The sequence below is a fragment of the Pongo abelii genome, chromosome 4 (genome assembly GCF_028885655.2).
Source record: "Pongo abelii isolate AG06213 chromosome 4, NHGRI_mPonAbe1-v2.0_pri, whole genome shotgun sequence".
In the NCBI taxonomy this organism is placed as follows: domain Eukaryota; kingdom Metazoa; phylum Chordata; class Mammalia; order Primates; family Hominidae; genus Pongo; species Pongo abelii.
The window spans coordinates 167,807,972-167,823,735 of NC_071989.2; the positions used below are offsets into that span (position 1 = coordinate 167,807,972).

General features: G+C 36.9%; 1 protein-coding gene across 7 annotated transcripts in view; it reads right to left on the minus strand.

Annotated features, from left to right (window-relative positions):
- The window catches only part of EBF1 (EBF transcription factor 1), a 400,425-nt gene that overhangs the window by 358,624 nt on the left and 26,037 nt on the right, over positions 1–15,764 (minus strand). The gene's annotated exons all lie outside the window — the stretch shown is intronic.

Genomic DNA, 15,764 nt, shown 5'->3' on the forward strand with positions numbered 1-15,764 from the left:
TTTGTATTTTTAGTAGAGACAGGGTTTTGCCATTTTGGCCAGGCTGGTCTCGAACTCCTGATCTCAGGTGATCCACCTGCCTCAGCCTCCCAAAGTGCTGGGATTACTAAGCGTGAGCCACTGCGCCCGATGGACTGTTATAATTTCTGAGAAACAATTTAACTTGTGCTCTGTGCACAATGCTAGGCCTTGTTAGAGATACAGGACTCAGGGGTTTCCTTGGACCCAAACCCAGAAAAGACACGTTGTACCCTTCCCTAAGGCTGATTGCACACAAGGTGAAATGGAGAGCCGAGCAGGACCCAGATGGCCCAGAGTAGTAGTAGAAAAGCCACTGGAACCAGAGCCAGGGACTTGGCTTATGATCCTGGCTCTGAGACTAATTAGATCTTTGGGCAACGTTGCTGTGCTTCTCTTGGCCTCAGCTTTCTCATCTTTAAAATGAAGGGGCTGAATTGTAATCTCTGAGAGTCCATTCAGCTTAAATGGAATCGTGGTCTCTTCCTTCAGGAATCTAGATTTTTTGGAAAACCTGCCTTTGGGATCTAGCTAGGCTATGTATTAGCGTTCTTAAGCTATTCATTCTCCATATTTGTGAAATGGTACAAAAAAATCCTGCTTACCTCACTGCATTGTCATGAAAACTAAAAAGAGCTGAACCCATGTGAGATCTTTATGTCATTCCCTCGAAGAGGTATGTGAATGATAGAATTAAAGTGCTAGCCTTCCCTAAGTTTTGTATGTCTTGGTATACATTGAAGGTTCTTAGCTAAAGGGATGAGATTCTGACAGTGGAATTCCAAGCATCAGCCAGAATTAGGTGGGAAAACCTTTCCTGCATTCTCGAGCTCTGCAGATAGTCTTTATTGTTTTTAAACCCAGCCATTTAATCAAACCTCAAGGAGACTTTTCTATTGGAGCTTACAGACTTGTCCAAACTAAAACAAATATCTAAACCTGGGGGAGGGGGACGTAGGAGGGAGAATGAGTAAGTAAATGTTTTGTTAATGAATAAAGATCCCATATTTCATTCCTGAAAGCTCTCACTTTGCTTTAGGACCATCAGCAGAAGCACAGACCTAGCTTAATAAGCTGTAGGATGTGAAAAAGTCACTGATAGGTCCAGGGAAGTTCTCAGCTAAAGGGGACCCTGGGGAAGTGTGCAGTCCACCCCCAGCCCTACCTTGCAACCAGACAAATGAAGCTGTCTGCTAGGAAATCTGGAGATACCCTTTCACATTTCCACAATGACAAAGTTGTGTGTGGGAGTCCCCAGGAATCATTTATAACTGAAAGAAAAGGAAAAGCCACCTTCAAACTCAAGTTTCAATAGACCTGAGATCCTTCCGGAAACTCAAAGGAACTGCCTCATTTGGTTTTCCCAGAGAATATGAACAACAGATCAAACTAATCCAACCTAGTGGAAGAAGGATCTGTAGAGTTTGGGCTAATTTCTTAGTAATATTCAGCTGCAGCCACTTCCCTTCTGTTTAATTTCCACGTATCTTAGTGCTTGAATTCGTAATTCATACCCTTGTTTTGAATTCCCACTACCAACGGATTCCATAAGGCCATTCATGTCAAACACCCTCCAAACAGTTCCAAGAAAAGGACTGAGCTAGAATTCTTTTCCGAACAGTCAGAGGAGCTATGGACCTGGTTTATATGAGTAGCATGTTCTCATAACCCCCAAATCCTTGACAGACATTCCAGGGACATGGCCACTTCTGCCATGTAGCCACCATTTCAATCAGGCCTCCTCAAACAACTTACTCCTAATTTCTACAATATGTAGGTGGCAACTGTAGCCCAACGGGTGTCCGTAGATACAAACCAAAGCTGGCTAAAACCATGTCTGGAAAGCTGACAAATTTCCAGGCAATCTACCCTGAGCAACAGACAGAAATAAAAGAGCTGGTAAGAAGAGAAACAGACATATAATATAACAGAGTTTCCTGAAATTCATTATACCAAACTTCCAGGATAGATCAAGGAATTGGACTTAATTCTGCCCTGATTATTTTGGGTATGTCATTATCACTGTTGCAGAAACATTTTTAAGCCACTGTCTGTCAACAATTCGATGAAAAAAAAAAACTAACATTTCACAAGTAATGTTGAGTGCACAGTGATTTTGAAAGAATCACTATTAGTAAACTAAACAGCACTCTAAATAAAGAAAATGACTGCTGTTAAGACATACTGTCTGAGAATTCTCAGGAAGAACACCACAATGCTAACTCTGCTGTATATAAGAAATTATTCAAGTATGCATTTGAGTAATTCTGCATTTTAATTTAACCCTTTGAAACATTAATCAAACCATGGCTAATTATAGGAATTAAGGAATTAAACGATGGAATCTTCTAAAAGATATTATTTAAAAGGCAGTTTATACAATTACTTGTATAGATGTTCTCTTTAAAGAGGAAAACAGTTCTACTGTAATGAAAAGGGTCTTAGAAAATTAAATTAACAAGGGGGGACCAGGCTGATATGAAACTAAATTAGCATCAAATGCAAATTACAGGGTACTTAATGGTAGAAACAGGTGCAGAGAAGAACCCTAAATGAGATAAATGAATAAAACATCCCTCTCCACAAATGTGGAAGCTGACACAAAGTCAATGATATGAATAATTCAGCAACCTCCACACTGCTGTTGAGGTCAGCCTGCCTTGACCTTTGAAACAGGAAGTAAAATTCACTTCAAATTTGAGTGACTAGAAATATAACAGTCATTTGTTTTTTATATTAAAAAATCAACAGAATTTTTTTAAAATACAAATAAAGAAAATATAAAATAGAATTACAGTTTGAATTAAAGAGACATTATATAATCAAAGTAGTTGGTAAACAAACAAAATAATTAGATAAGATTTTACCCAAACCATATTTCAATATGGAAATCCTAAAAATAAAAATAATTAAAAACATATATACCAGTGCTCAGCTTGATGAAACTCCGTGTGAGAATAAATTTTCAAATCATTATCCTTTCTTCAAAGTATTTTGTTGTGTTGCTATCAATGTAAAAAAGCATGTCATAATTTTTAAAAACCACATATTCTTATTAGTAATGCAAAATAATTTCTCATATTTGTAAGATAAAATTTGGTTAAACTAGATTTTTAAAAATCTATGTAAAGTTGCTATTTTTTAATCCTTCAATTCCTGATTGAATAAATATTGCATCCTCCAAAACTATTCACCTTAGAAAAATGCAACCTAGGTTCTAAAAAGAAACTATTCTCATAACTGAATATCTATTGTGGTTTTATGTGTCTTTTATCCTTTTTTTTTCTTTTTGCATGCTTCAAAAGTATTTTGTACAGTCAAATAGTGAAAGTAATTCTCCTCATTTCAAATTGAATTTGGTGCTGTTAGAGATTAACAGGGTATGACAACAAACCAATTTCTACAAGCTAGAAAGACAGCAAAATATATATGGTATATCACCCTCATCCTTATTTTACAGGATGGCATAAAAGATGTTTGATAATAGCAGTTATCTCTGCCCTCCAATTGGTTCTATTAAGGGGACCCACAACTTGGCTATCTACCTTTCATCTATCTACTGTGCTTGTCAGATAAAAGATTATGTTGAAAGATGAGCTTAATTTTATTTTCTAGATTTAGAGAGGGTTAAAGCCACACACACACACACACACACACACACACACACACACACACACACACACCCCTCAGCCATCTATGAGAGAGCAGTGGTAAACTAGGTCTATGATTGTAATCACTGTAAGAAGAAGTTTGAGAAATGTTCCTTCCAAACCGGAGTGTTTAGTTGAGGCAAAATTAAAGATGCAGGGTGTGCTGGGTATTTCTTAATTATTATTATTATTATTATTATTATTATTATTATCATATCTGCTAAATCACTCCTCGCTCGACATTTAATACAGGGTGATAGACCAAACACTGCTGATTTGGGGTTTGCCATAATGACTGACCTGAGCAAAGGCTTTGTGTATAAAGTGGCTCCCCATTAAATAAGGGCTCTGTGGAACCAGCTGGTTCTCATTTTGAAACAACCGGTTTCTCTATCCCCAAGTGCTAAAGAAAATAATCCCTGCCATCTATGACTGCACACTTTCACAGAGGCAGCAACGAGAATTTGATTGTGGAGATAATTAAAGTCATTCCTGGAACTTCCAAGAAAAAAAAAAAAAGGTGGAAAGAGGTGGGGTAGAAAGAAAGAATAGTCAATGATAGTGTTTAAAATTAAACTATGACAAATCATTTTGAGTGGAGAAGAGGGAGGAGGAGCCCCCGCTCTTTATGGAATTCAGTTGAAACAGCTCCGTTTTCTTCCTGCTCCAGAGGGAGGTCCGAGATGCGATTAGTCAGGGCGACAGCCCCCAGTGTCCGGCTCGGAAGCCGAAGAATCGAAACATGGCTCAAGAAGCTACTTGTCACTGATGACACATCACAATGAGATTTTTTTTTTTTTTTTTACGTTTCAATCTTAAGTAAAATAGCCGCGGAGGAATCTAACTGGACTCTTCAACATTCTTTCCTAGTTGATCTGAAATGCTGAGGTTAGTTTAATATAATATTAAGAAAAAAAAAAGAGTGTATCAGACATTCAGAGACATCTTTCAATCTTGAGGAGAGCTTATTCTTTTATTATTTTTTGAATGCTACATTGTTCTACAATAAGAATCCATGCTCAAATAGCCTGAATGACATTCAGCTGAACCTACGTTCCCTGACTGCCCACATTATTTCATAAGCTTTTGGGAAAAAACTAAAATATGTGTAATCTGTCTGTCTGTGCTATCTGCCTTTAACAGGAAGAAGAGATGGGCTCAGTGAGGACGACTCACGGCCTCTCAATTAACCTGATCAGTTCAGCACATTGCTCTCATGAATGACACCTTATCTTAAAATAAGGGAGAACTTCCTTCCTCGAGTAGACACAGGAGCCCCCTAAAGCCACAAAGATGCAGCCTATCAAATATGAGGGCCTCTGCTTCTCCTCCCTCTTCCCAGCTCGCAGGTCAGAGAGACTGGCAGGCCAGGCGCCTGATTGGATTTTGTGTCCTAAGGACAGAAGGCAAGCTCCCGTCTGCCCAGGTGGCCTTGGAGAAGGCTGGGGAAAGGGATGCCCTGTGGGCAACTTCAAGCCCCTTCTTTCAGAGTCAACCAGGCACATGATGGGATTGGGGGTGGGGGACAGGAAGATTGGGGAGGGGGGAGGGAGAGAAAGACAATTCATTAACCCTTCAATCTCCAGAGTACCATGTCAATGCTATACCTGCCTGAAAGAAAAACTGGTGAATTCTGAAGTCTTCTAATAGTATATAAAACAAAGGCGCTGCTTGCACAGGGGTCCTTCTAACACTGATTTCACGTTTGACATAATAGAGGATGGCTGAATTTTTGCCCTGCAAAAATCAAGCCTTTTCCCAAACTCTCTGAAATCTGCTGGTTTGCAAAGGATGCCACATATATGTGTTTTTACAAAATAAAAAATTCCCATTATCATGTGTAATACACATAGTTAATAGAATATATTATTGAAAATATGCTTTGTGAGAATGTCAACAGCAGAGATTTTCACTTGTCTGCTCTGTGATTTACTTGATCAATTAAACAGTTAGGCAATGAGGAGATTTGCATGGTAATTGTGTGAAGATTAACATTTTTAAGTGTAACAAATTTAATATTTTATCTTACATTTTCTGTTCCTCATCATTCTTTAATGGCAGTGCCATTTCACTTTATTGTGTAGTTATAACAAGCCTGTCTTTAGACAGAGAGATGAGACCACCAGATTCAACAACTGCATTTCTAGTTCCTGTCATTCTTTCTTTTCACAAAAACAAACCTAAGCATCTAGTACACAGGAGGGAGGCACTGTGCTGAGCATAGTCACTGCCCTCTTAGGCTTACAACCTACCCTCCAAAGAGCTCATCTACCTGCCTGTGCTCAGCAATACCACAGACAGCTAAAATTAGAATTCCATAGTTGGAAAGGGTCTTAGAGATCTCTTCCTTCAGTCTTAACCAACATGTAGACTGCCTCAGAAGAGTGCAATAAAGCCGTGGAATTTGCCCAAGTTTGATACCTCTGGGTATGAGCTAAAAGGCGACTTTAACCTGGGGATATTTTTCTTCTACATCATGATCCCAGTCTAAAATGGCATTCTTCTATTTTTAAAACATATATATCAATATATTCTTTGTTTATACTTGCTATTACTATTCCAACTATTTTGGGGGGACTAGGGGCAGAGCTCAACCCTGAGACACTGAGAAAGCTGCATGAAGCCAGGAACTATGTTTGTCTTTTTCACTGTTATACCCCCAACCCTGAAAACAGTGCATGACATATAATAGAGGCTTAATAAATATTTGTGGAAACAAAACAATGAGTGAGTCTTCATCTAAGGAGACTTAGCTACCATAATTAACTTCAGTAAGGTAATTGTGCTCAAAAGAAAGTCCCATGGCAATGATCACATTAAGAATGAAAATCCACATGGAATATATGATGCTCAAATTGCAAAAGCTACCTGATTTTAAGCCCCTGATATGTGCCAAGCCCAGTGCTAGGTGTTTTAATCCTCACAACGCTTCAAAATAGAAGTGACTTTTCCCATTTTGAAGATGAGAAAACTGAGCCCCCTGAGGCTCAGCTACTAATAAGTAGCTGTGGAGGAACTGGATCCCTTAGCCAATGCACTCCAAAATCTATGCCTTTGCCATCATACTGTGCCTTCTCCCAGATTTCTCTATGGATTACTGATGTTTTTATCAAGCAAATATACAATCAAATTAAATGAGGACATAAGAACTCAAACATTGCTCCAGCAATGAGTACAATAAACAGTGTCATATATGTATATATGTATATATATGTGTGTGTATATATGTATGTGTTTATACATATGTGTGTGTATATATATATATAAAATCCTGAAAGTTAATTGTGACATCAACTAAGAAAGCTGGCTTGGTAAATAGGTTTAGAGTAATACATGAAAATGAGCTGTGGATAGCAAGAAAAATGAAATAAAAGAGACTTTATGAAATACTGAAAACTGTTTTTAGCTGAGCAATTGAGAAAAGGGAAAAAAATCAGTCTGGGAGGTAGGAGATGTGGAGTTTCTAATCACTTGCTTTGTCACCAATAAAGTGGATAGTTCCTTAGGCTGTGTGCCTCAGTTTACAGATCTGTCAAATGGAGTCAATTTGTGCAAAGAGAATTTTCTGAGATGGTATACCCTGACGTGCTCTAAAACGCTGGAAGTGCCATTTAGATGTAAGCTACTATTAAACTCACAGTGATCAGGGGTTTTGCTTGCTTTGTTTTAAGGTGCTCATAGACCAGGATTCAGATGCTGGTCTTTATGAGCCAGATCAGGGCACTCTCATTTCTACAGCTACAGGAAGAACAACTCAGTGTTTAAAACCATATTCTGAGACATATCCCATACATCTGACATTAGAATCTGGCTTTAGGAAAACAACAAGACTGCGTAGAGAAACATGGGTTTTCAACTGTTGGTAACGGCTTCAAAGACAACCAGGTGAACTCTTAACCAACTTTCTTTTCTAAAGAACTTTTTAAAAAATGAAAAAGAGACTGCTCTCTTTTCATCTTTTTTTTTTTTGGTCTCTGTAGTGTATGTGTGTGTGTGTGTGTGTGTGTGTGTGTGGTGTGTAGCTAAACCTGATGCAGGTCCATAGTTCTTCAAACTAACTTTCCATCCTGTGAGGGGGCTTCAGCCAATAGTGCACCCAAGACTATTAAAAGTGATATTTTCGGATATTACTAACAGATCAGGATACTTATGAATGAGAAGCACATTAAAAACAGGTGGGGAAAATCTCATTCGTTTACCTCTGGAAAACAATAAATAAATTGCAAGCAGCATGACTGTCTGATATTCAGGTGGAGTAATAAAGAGCTTTAGTCAAATCATGGTTGCTTCAGGAAGGTGGAGGAGGGAACAACCTTTTGACCATTAGAAAAGTTACCCAGCTGGGCTCCTGACTCCTCGGCATGCATCAGCAGAGTCTAAGTCGCGTGCACCACCCGGCACAGGCGGAGAATTCACGGCACTGGCGGGGAGCAGCACCACATGAAAAAGCAGCAGCTGATGTCATGAAACAAAATATCCTATCATTTTACTTTGATAATTTTCAATTCATCAATTAAAAAAGAAAAGAAAAAAAGTTATTTCAGCCTTGAAGACGTCATGTCCTGAGCCCCAGTGTTCACACCCTACAGAAGGGCTCTTCCTACCCACACATGGTATCCATATTAAGTTAATTGAGCAGCAAATGAGCAAAAAAGTTCTTGAGGGATTCTTGATATTGATTAAAAGGACATTTAAAAAAATAAACCCACCACAACCTTTACATGAACCAAAATTTGAGAATGTTGCCAAAGTCCCATAAAATATGTATAATAGTGACAGTGTCCAGATTAAAAATGTACATGGGCAGCTTGATTACTATTTTCTGTTTTTTTCCCGCCCTGGCTCTGAAAGTGTTAAAGAAAACAATAAAAGAACAACTGAGTGTACAGGGTAGGATTTACTGGCATTTACTTTTAATCTATGGCCCTTCACTCTGTAGCTTATGGGGCCTCTGTCAGTCCTTTTTCCCCCTTTATATTTCATGAGGAGCCCCCCATGCTGCTACTGAGAGACAGAGCCCAAGTGTCTATGAGCTTTTTGTCAGGTAAAAAGAGAAGAAAAAGGAAAGGAACAAGAGGAAAAGCAAAGCTAAGAGGCATCTATTAGATGTCACTAGGCTTTTGTATTCATGTCAATGATTCAGGATTAGAGTATTTGAAATAATCTTATTGAGAGGAATCAAAAGGCCCACCGAGTGAGAGGCTGCTCTGTAGCATATGGCAAAGGCACGAACAATATCTTATTAAAGATGTGTTGGCTAACACCATTACTTTATATTATATTACAAAACTATTGTGCCTCAAACAGTTAGCAGGATGGTATAGTTACCGAGTGCCATTTTGGAGGTTATTGTGTAGGATCAAGCTATATAATTTGCCAGCTTGTCTAGTTCAGTCATGACAAGTAGGGTTTAGGGCATGTTTGCAACTGGAACCAAGCACTTCACTTTCAAAAACAGAAATTCCCAAAGCACACAGAAGACCACTCTGTTCCCACTGAAAGTGGAGTACTCATTTCATAGATGGAACGCCAATGGCCTGTTCTTCCCCAGAATCAGTTTAATTAAGTTTGCATCATTTAACATATGTGACACCCCCTGCCCCACCCATGAAAAATGTAACAAAGATTTTTTTTTTTGCATGACTCCCCTCCCTATTAGGAATATATGCACAGACACACACACACACACACACACACACACACACACACACACTCAGCTTCACACTTTAGCAGGATTAGGGCAATTAAAATTCTATTATAATAAGTACTGTAACGTTAAAACCTTCTTTTGCTTCTGGACAAAGACTTGTAACCGGAGAAACAGTTTGTGAGGGAGATTTTTCTTCCTCTACCCACACCTTTCAAGGCAGGGAGGAATGAAAGACAAACCTGTACTGTTCACCATATTTCATTGATTGCAATAGGAGTATTGAGGTCACTTTTATATTGTCCTGGATAGTATGTAGTTACATGGTTTGTAAAGAGAGGAATGGGATGGGGGGCTGTGAGAAGGAAGAATTAGTGGTCGATTTCAGATAACATCTCATGCAAATTAAAGTGACCAAAATACCATCTCTTCATGCAGGAACCACTAAATGGAGTTTTTTAAATCTGGTCAATTTTTATTAGAGAGTTAACTGGGTGCTGGCAGGAGAGGGAAATGAGGAAATGAGGGGAATTTATCAATGGAGAGTTACACTTGGAGAGAGTTTTTCCCCCCATTCTAAGCAACTTCTTTTAGGAAAGTAAAAGCATGTTTAATATACTCATATATTCTCATTACAAAATGATTGCGCATAGTTGCTAATGGGACACACAGGGGACTTCATACTGCTTTTCTGTATTTTTCAAGAACTGTTACAAAAGCAAAGTTATGATGACATGGGATTAAAAACCTACACCACGGGCTGACACCCAGGCCATGCTACACATACACACTACTGATTCTCTGAAGCTCCGTTAAATACATTTCTTGGAAGTTGCTGCCATTATTTCCTTTACAGGGAAACCACTGTTGTTCATTATACAGTGTCTGCAATAGTATTATACCATGTAAAAGTACTTTGCATTATGATACATTGTCAGCATATTTGAAATGCATTTTAATGTATCCTGGTTGTGTATTTGGGAATAGCTGATAGCAAATGTAATATAGACTGCTATTAGCTTATTGTATTAGTTATTTTCTTATCATGGTAGCAAACTGCACATAAATGTATGGGGCTTATCTCATATTCAGAATGGTATTATCTGATATGTGATAAAATTTAGAATGATACTCATTCACATAAGTCTCATCGCTAATAATCACATATGAATTCCCACTGAGAAGACAAATGTTTAAACACACTAGGGTTAATAAACAGTCTTAAATTCATGCTCAGCGTCAATGCTGGCTTTTCACTTTTGAAAAAAATGCAAACCTCTCAAACCAACCAAAAACACAATAATTATCCTGCTAGGGCAATTTTAGAGAGTGAATTCCTGCTCCTTTTATTTTAACCAAGCAGTCAAGGTTACAAATCAGGTGGTATAAAATGTTTATCAGAACGCTGAGAAAATGCATTTATACCTCTGGTTCTTCATGCCCCCAGACAGCCATTTGTGTATAGTGCAGAATGATTATGCATCGGTTGTGGTTGGTCCTTCTAAAAACTGGATGAAGACCAAAATAATAAGAGTTGAAAGGGCATTGAAACGAAATCACAAAACTAACTAAAAGCCTCATTTGCAACTTTAATAAAATTATATATTTATGTTCGTGTTAATTGAGGACTTTGTGTGGATGACAAAAAATAAATAAATATTGGAATTTACCTCTGATTATAAAAGACAGAAGAAAGCCATTGTTGAATGGCCCAGATGCCTTTACAATCCTTGGCAAATACATACCACACCCGACCCAATGGTAAAAAGTATGTGGGTGGATGAATGGATGGATGGATGGATGGATGGATGGATGGATGGGTGGTTAGATAGATAGATCTTTCCTAACTCTAAAGTTTTTATATTGTTCTCCTATTATACATATGGGCATATATGTTATATAAATACATTGGGGTCAATTTAATGAAGAAAATTAGCTTGGTGATAAGACAACACTGCACTTTTCTGAAAAGTCTTACCACAGAACTTACACCTCATAGAAAAAGAATGAGTCTTCAATAAACTTGTTTATCTGAGCAACCATAACATGGTTAAGTTTTTCTGTTCATATGATGTACATCATATAAAATCAACAGGCAAATGGGCATTCTAATATTTTCATTACTGAACATTCTATTTCAGATAATCATAAAACAAACCCAATTCGTGTTATCTAAATGGAAGTGATCTAGATGTGGAAGATCTTTAGACAAATCTGGAAAAAAGAAATATAGGCATTTTTTTTTTCCTTTATAGGAGACGCTTGGGTAAGTGTGACCTAAAGTAATTCCAAACAGACTGGGTTTTTCATTTTACAAAATTTGTGTATTTTTTTATGTCACGTGTCAAGGCCTACATCCCATATCTATACATATAGATACAGGAATTCTTAAAAATGGGGGAAAAAGGCATGGTAATTCTGTTAAGATTACAAAAACAAACTCAAAATTCTTAGAAGTACATAAGTTGACAGGCTTTTAACATCCACGTTTTAAATATCGGCTTTGAGGAACCCAAAACTTTTAGGTTACTGGAGCTATATTATATCCTTAAAAAACTAGGTCTAACTTCACACCAATAGGAGAACATAATTTGAGATGGAATTTCATCCTTTTGTATGTCTATCTACTAAAAAAAAAAAAAAATTCACTTGTTAACAGGTAAGGATTCATTACATAAGGAATGACGCTCACATTGTCACCCTTACTTAATGGTTTATTTCATCAATCGCACTAATTCTAAATTGAAAAAAACAAACAAACATTAAGCTGCCCCCTATCCCGCCCCACTGCAAATAAGCAACAGAAATCTAGCCAGAAACTTCAGGAGTCTGTGTGAAAAGAAGCCTCCAGCATACTTTGGAGAAAGAAATGTTTTTATAAGACCATCTGTATTCATCCATGTCATTGCTCAAAGATAGTTTAGGAAAATAAAGAGTTTGGGGAAGCAAATCAAGAATGAATGGTCATCCTAACTAGATATGGAATAACAGTCTGCATACTTAATATATTCAGTTCCAACATTTATTAAAAAGTTTCCATATAGAAAGTGAAAGATTTTTTAATAGATGCAGAAAAACTGGGTTCCCAATTCAGACTACCCTATGTGACTTTTGTCATTATCATCTTTTCTGATTCTTACAAAGTAAACCTAATTAAGAACCTCCCTCATTAGTCTTCCAGAAAAATTAGCACAGCTTATGCTAATTACTCCTGCAAAATTTAATAAACTCGTTGAAATGGGAATAGTCTAATGAGGTTTTATTTATTGAACTAAGATAACTCCAAGGAAAAAGGTTAGGACACAAGGATATCCAATGTGGTAATAAAACTCCTATTTATTCAATTTCTAAACATGAAGTTTATTGCAAACCTTTTAAATTCAAATATTAGTTACTGTGTGAATATGTTAAATCAATCTCCACCTTAATCCAATAACTGGAAGTCATTTTTTGCTTTTTACTTTAACAATAATTACCACACATAGCCCTTTACCTCAAAAATAATGAAATCTGCTGTTATTAGTTCCTGGTTATTTGCTATTAAACATAACACATTTGACTTTTCCCATGTCTATGCAGCTCAAATATCTGGATCACTGAGTGCAGGCTGGGTTATGTGTTTCTTAATCAAGCTATTTGGCACCACACAGAAACTTAACCTGGCATTCAACTCCAGATGTGCACTTCCTACATTTACAGCAATTTTTCTATAAACTTTTTTGAAGTGACTTGACAAATTGTCATGATTGTAAAAAGAATTGGGGTCATATTTTTCTCAGTCTGTACATGCCATAAGGATGAAGTATAATAGAAGCCCCTTTTCTAAATCACAGTTTGCAACTGCTGATTTTGTTAATTCTACTTTTTTGGTAGAATATGCCAGGCTGATGTCCCAAAGTCAGTGGCAGCAAATAATACAGCCAAAATTTAACACAGAAATAGCTTGCCCTGCACAATTGCACTATGACCAGAAAGCCTCTTCTCTCTACCCTATAAATAGTTTTCCTGAATAACCACTGCTAAAAGTCTTTTGACTGATAAAAATAGCAGTGTTCTCCCAAATTCCGAAGGACAAGCAAAGAGAGCTAAAAATTATTGGTGCTCAAAACTTGACTGCGTGTTAAAACTATGCTAAATCCTAACACAAGGATTGCCTGTACCCTCAGCTCTGTAATTGCATATTGTATGCATCTCTTGAAAACAGTTACTATTGCTACTGAATGCAGGCCTCATAGCCTATTTTTACAAAATATTCAGGGATTCGCATCCATAGATCTAAAAGCAAATCAAACCCTAAGCATGTAACACAGATATTATGCAATCAGTAATATAGAATCAAATTGGAAACTATGAAATTCAAACACGGTTGCCATCATTTTTTCCCCTTTGCAGCAATTTTATGGAATTGAAAAATCTTTTCTATTTTGCCCTTTCTTGCATAAGTTCTTTTCTTGTTGTTATTCTCTTCTCTCGTTGTTAAGAATGGAAGTTTCACATATCAGCACAGACAGGACTGGAGCTTTTAAAACCTTTGGCAACCTGAAGGACAAATAAATTCTGAAAACTCAGATGCAAATAAAAATAGCTAAATGGGGTTTTGCATATCAACTGGCATCACTGCATGAAAAGATAGTTCATCAGAGACAATGGCAACAGCCAGCGAATAAACATATGTTGTGGGGCTTGTGCACATACACTGAGTTTCAGCTGTTTTTAAAGTACTCCTATCTGAAGAGACCAAGATTGGCTAAACACTGTTTTCTACTTTGTCAAACCAAAAGGGAAAAAAAATGAAAAGGATAAATGTCATGAGTAATATCTCCAAAGCCACCAACAGCATAAAGTGCATACTTATTTTGCCTAAATTGTTTGAACTACCCCAGCCAAGAAAAGGTTTTAAGTACCCTTCTGGGACAGATGCAAAGCGGCAACAATAGAAGCCACACTAATGCAATCCAGGTAACACAATCCTGTTTCAAAAACAGGGGCCGGGCTAATTACCGTGCTGCTGAGTCAAGTTTCTTATGCCATCGCAACCCACAGGAACAGGTCAAAATCAAATGTTATTCAAACCACAGTCATATCAGCCTTCTATATCAGAGTCACAGCTTCAAACCAAAAGAAGAACTTAAAAGCTTAACCCATTCACAAGCGAAAAAAAAAAAAAAAAGTCTTTTCATTGAGGGTGGCAAGGTAAGGTTCTTGTCATCATCCAAACCAAAAGGAACTACATGGCAGAACAAAATGCTTATAGTTTCAAAGTTCTGGGGACTATTTGGGCTGGTCCTTTGATCAGTACACTTTCTTTTCAACAGAGGAGGAAGAAAAATGCTTAAAATAACAAATGATATTTTGGAGAGGTAAATTTAAATAAAACAAACCAGCATAAAGGTTAAATTTACTTGTGACTTCATTAATTTGGAGACTTATGTTCAATCACAGAAAAAGCAATTATATGAACAGTATATCTGCTTTTGTAGATAAATATGTTATCCTAATTCTATAGGTAGCACACACATCACCATATCTCAAACTTTCTCATATTTTAACTTTGAATCAAATATACTAATACTCTTATATGGAGCAAAAATGTATATATTTTAGTGAATACTGGTGAGGAATATTTAGTTAAAATATCTGATTGAAATGTAACCTTTATAAAGCTTTTTGGCAATCAATTGGGTTTACGCCTGAAGACTCACATAAGTCAAAATCAACAATCAATCTTTTGGCATAAATTATGATGAAGCAAAGTAAACATCTTGTTTTTTGTTGTTGTTGTTGTTAACTGAAAAGTGATAAAACAAGCCCAAAAAAGGTAGAAAGAAAGATGGGTATTTTTTTCTTTTGTTGTTGTTGTCAAAAATCAATATTGCCGAAACCCAAAAACGGACTTGTGTTCAACCGTTGGTTTCCTCAATGAGGGATCGGTCAGTCTTATTGGCAAGACTCTTTTTCCAGCTAGTACAAGATGCTAGCTCTTTTCCTAGCTGACAATTGACAGTATCTATAAACCTTCCAGGCCATTTAACTCTCAATGAGTAATGCTATGTAACAAATGGTTTATCATACATGTTTCCATACAATGAATTTCAATAATTAAAATGTAAAATGAATATTTGGAATGCGACTTTGCATAATGTGTGCACACTGACTCGAAATTACGCCGAACAACTAAAACAGATTTATTGTTCTACAGTGATTTACTTGGTCATGTCAGATTAGCAATATGGATCTGTTTAAAAACACAATAATTAAGACAAGCAGGATAAATTAATCAACTTACAATATGGTCTCATACTGCAATCAAACCCGGCAAAAAACAGTAGAAAATCTTGGTTCACAGATCTCTTTAAGCTACTTTTATGCATAAATAAAACCTTAAAATTTAGATGGATTACGTCCAACAGAACTACTGTAGCTAAAAGTGATAATGATTCAAACATTTT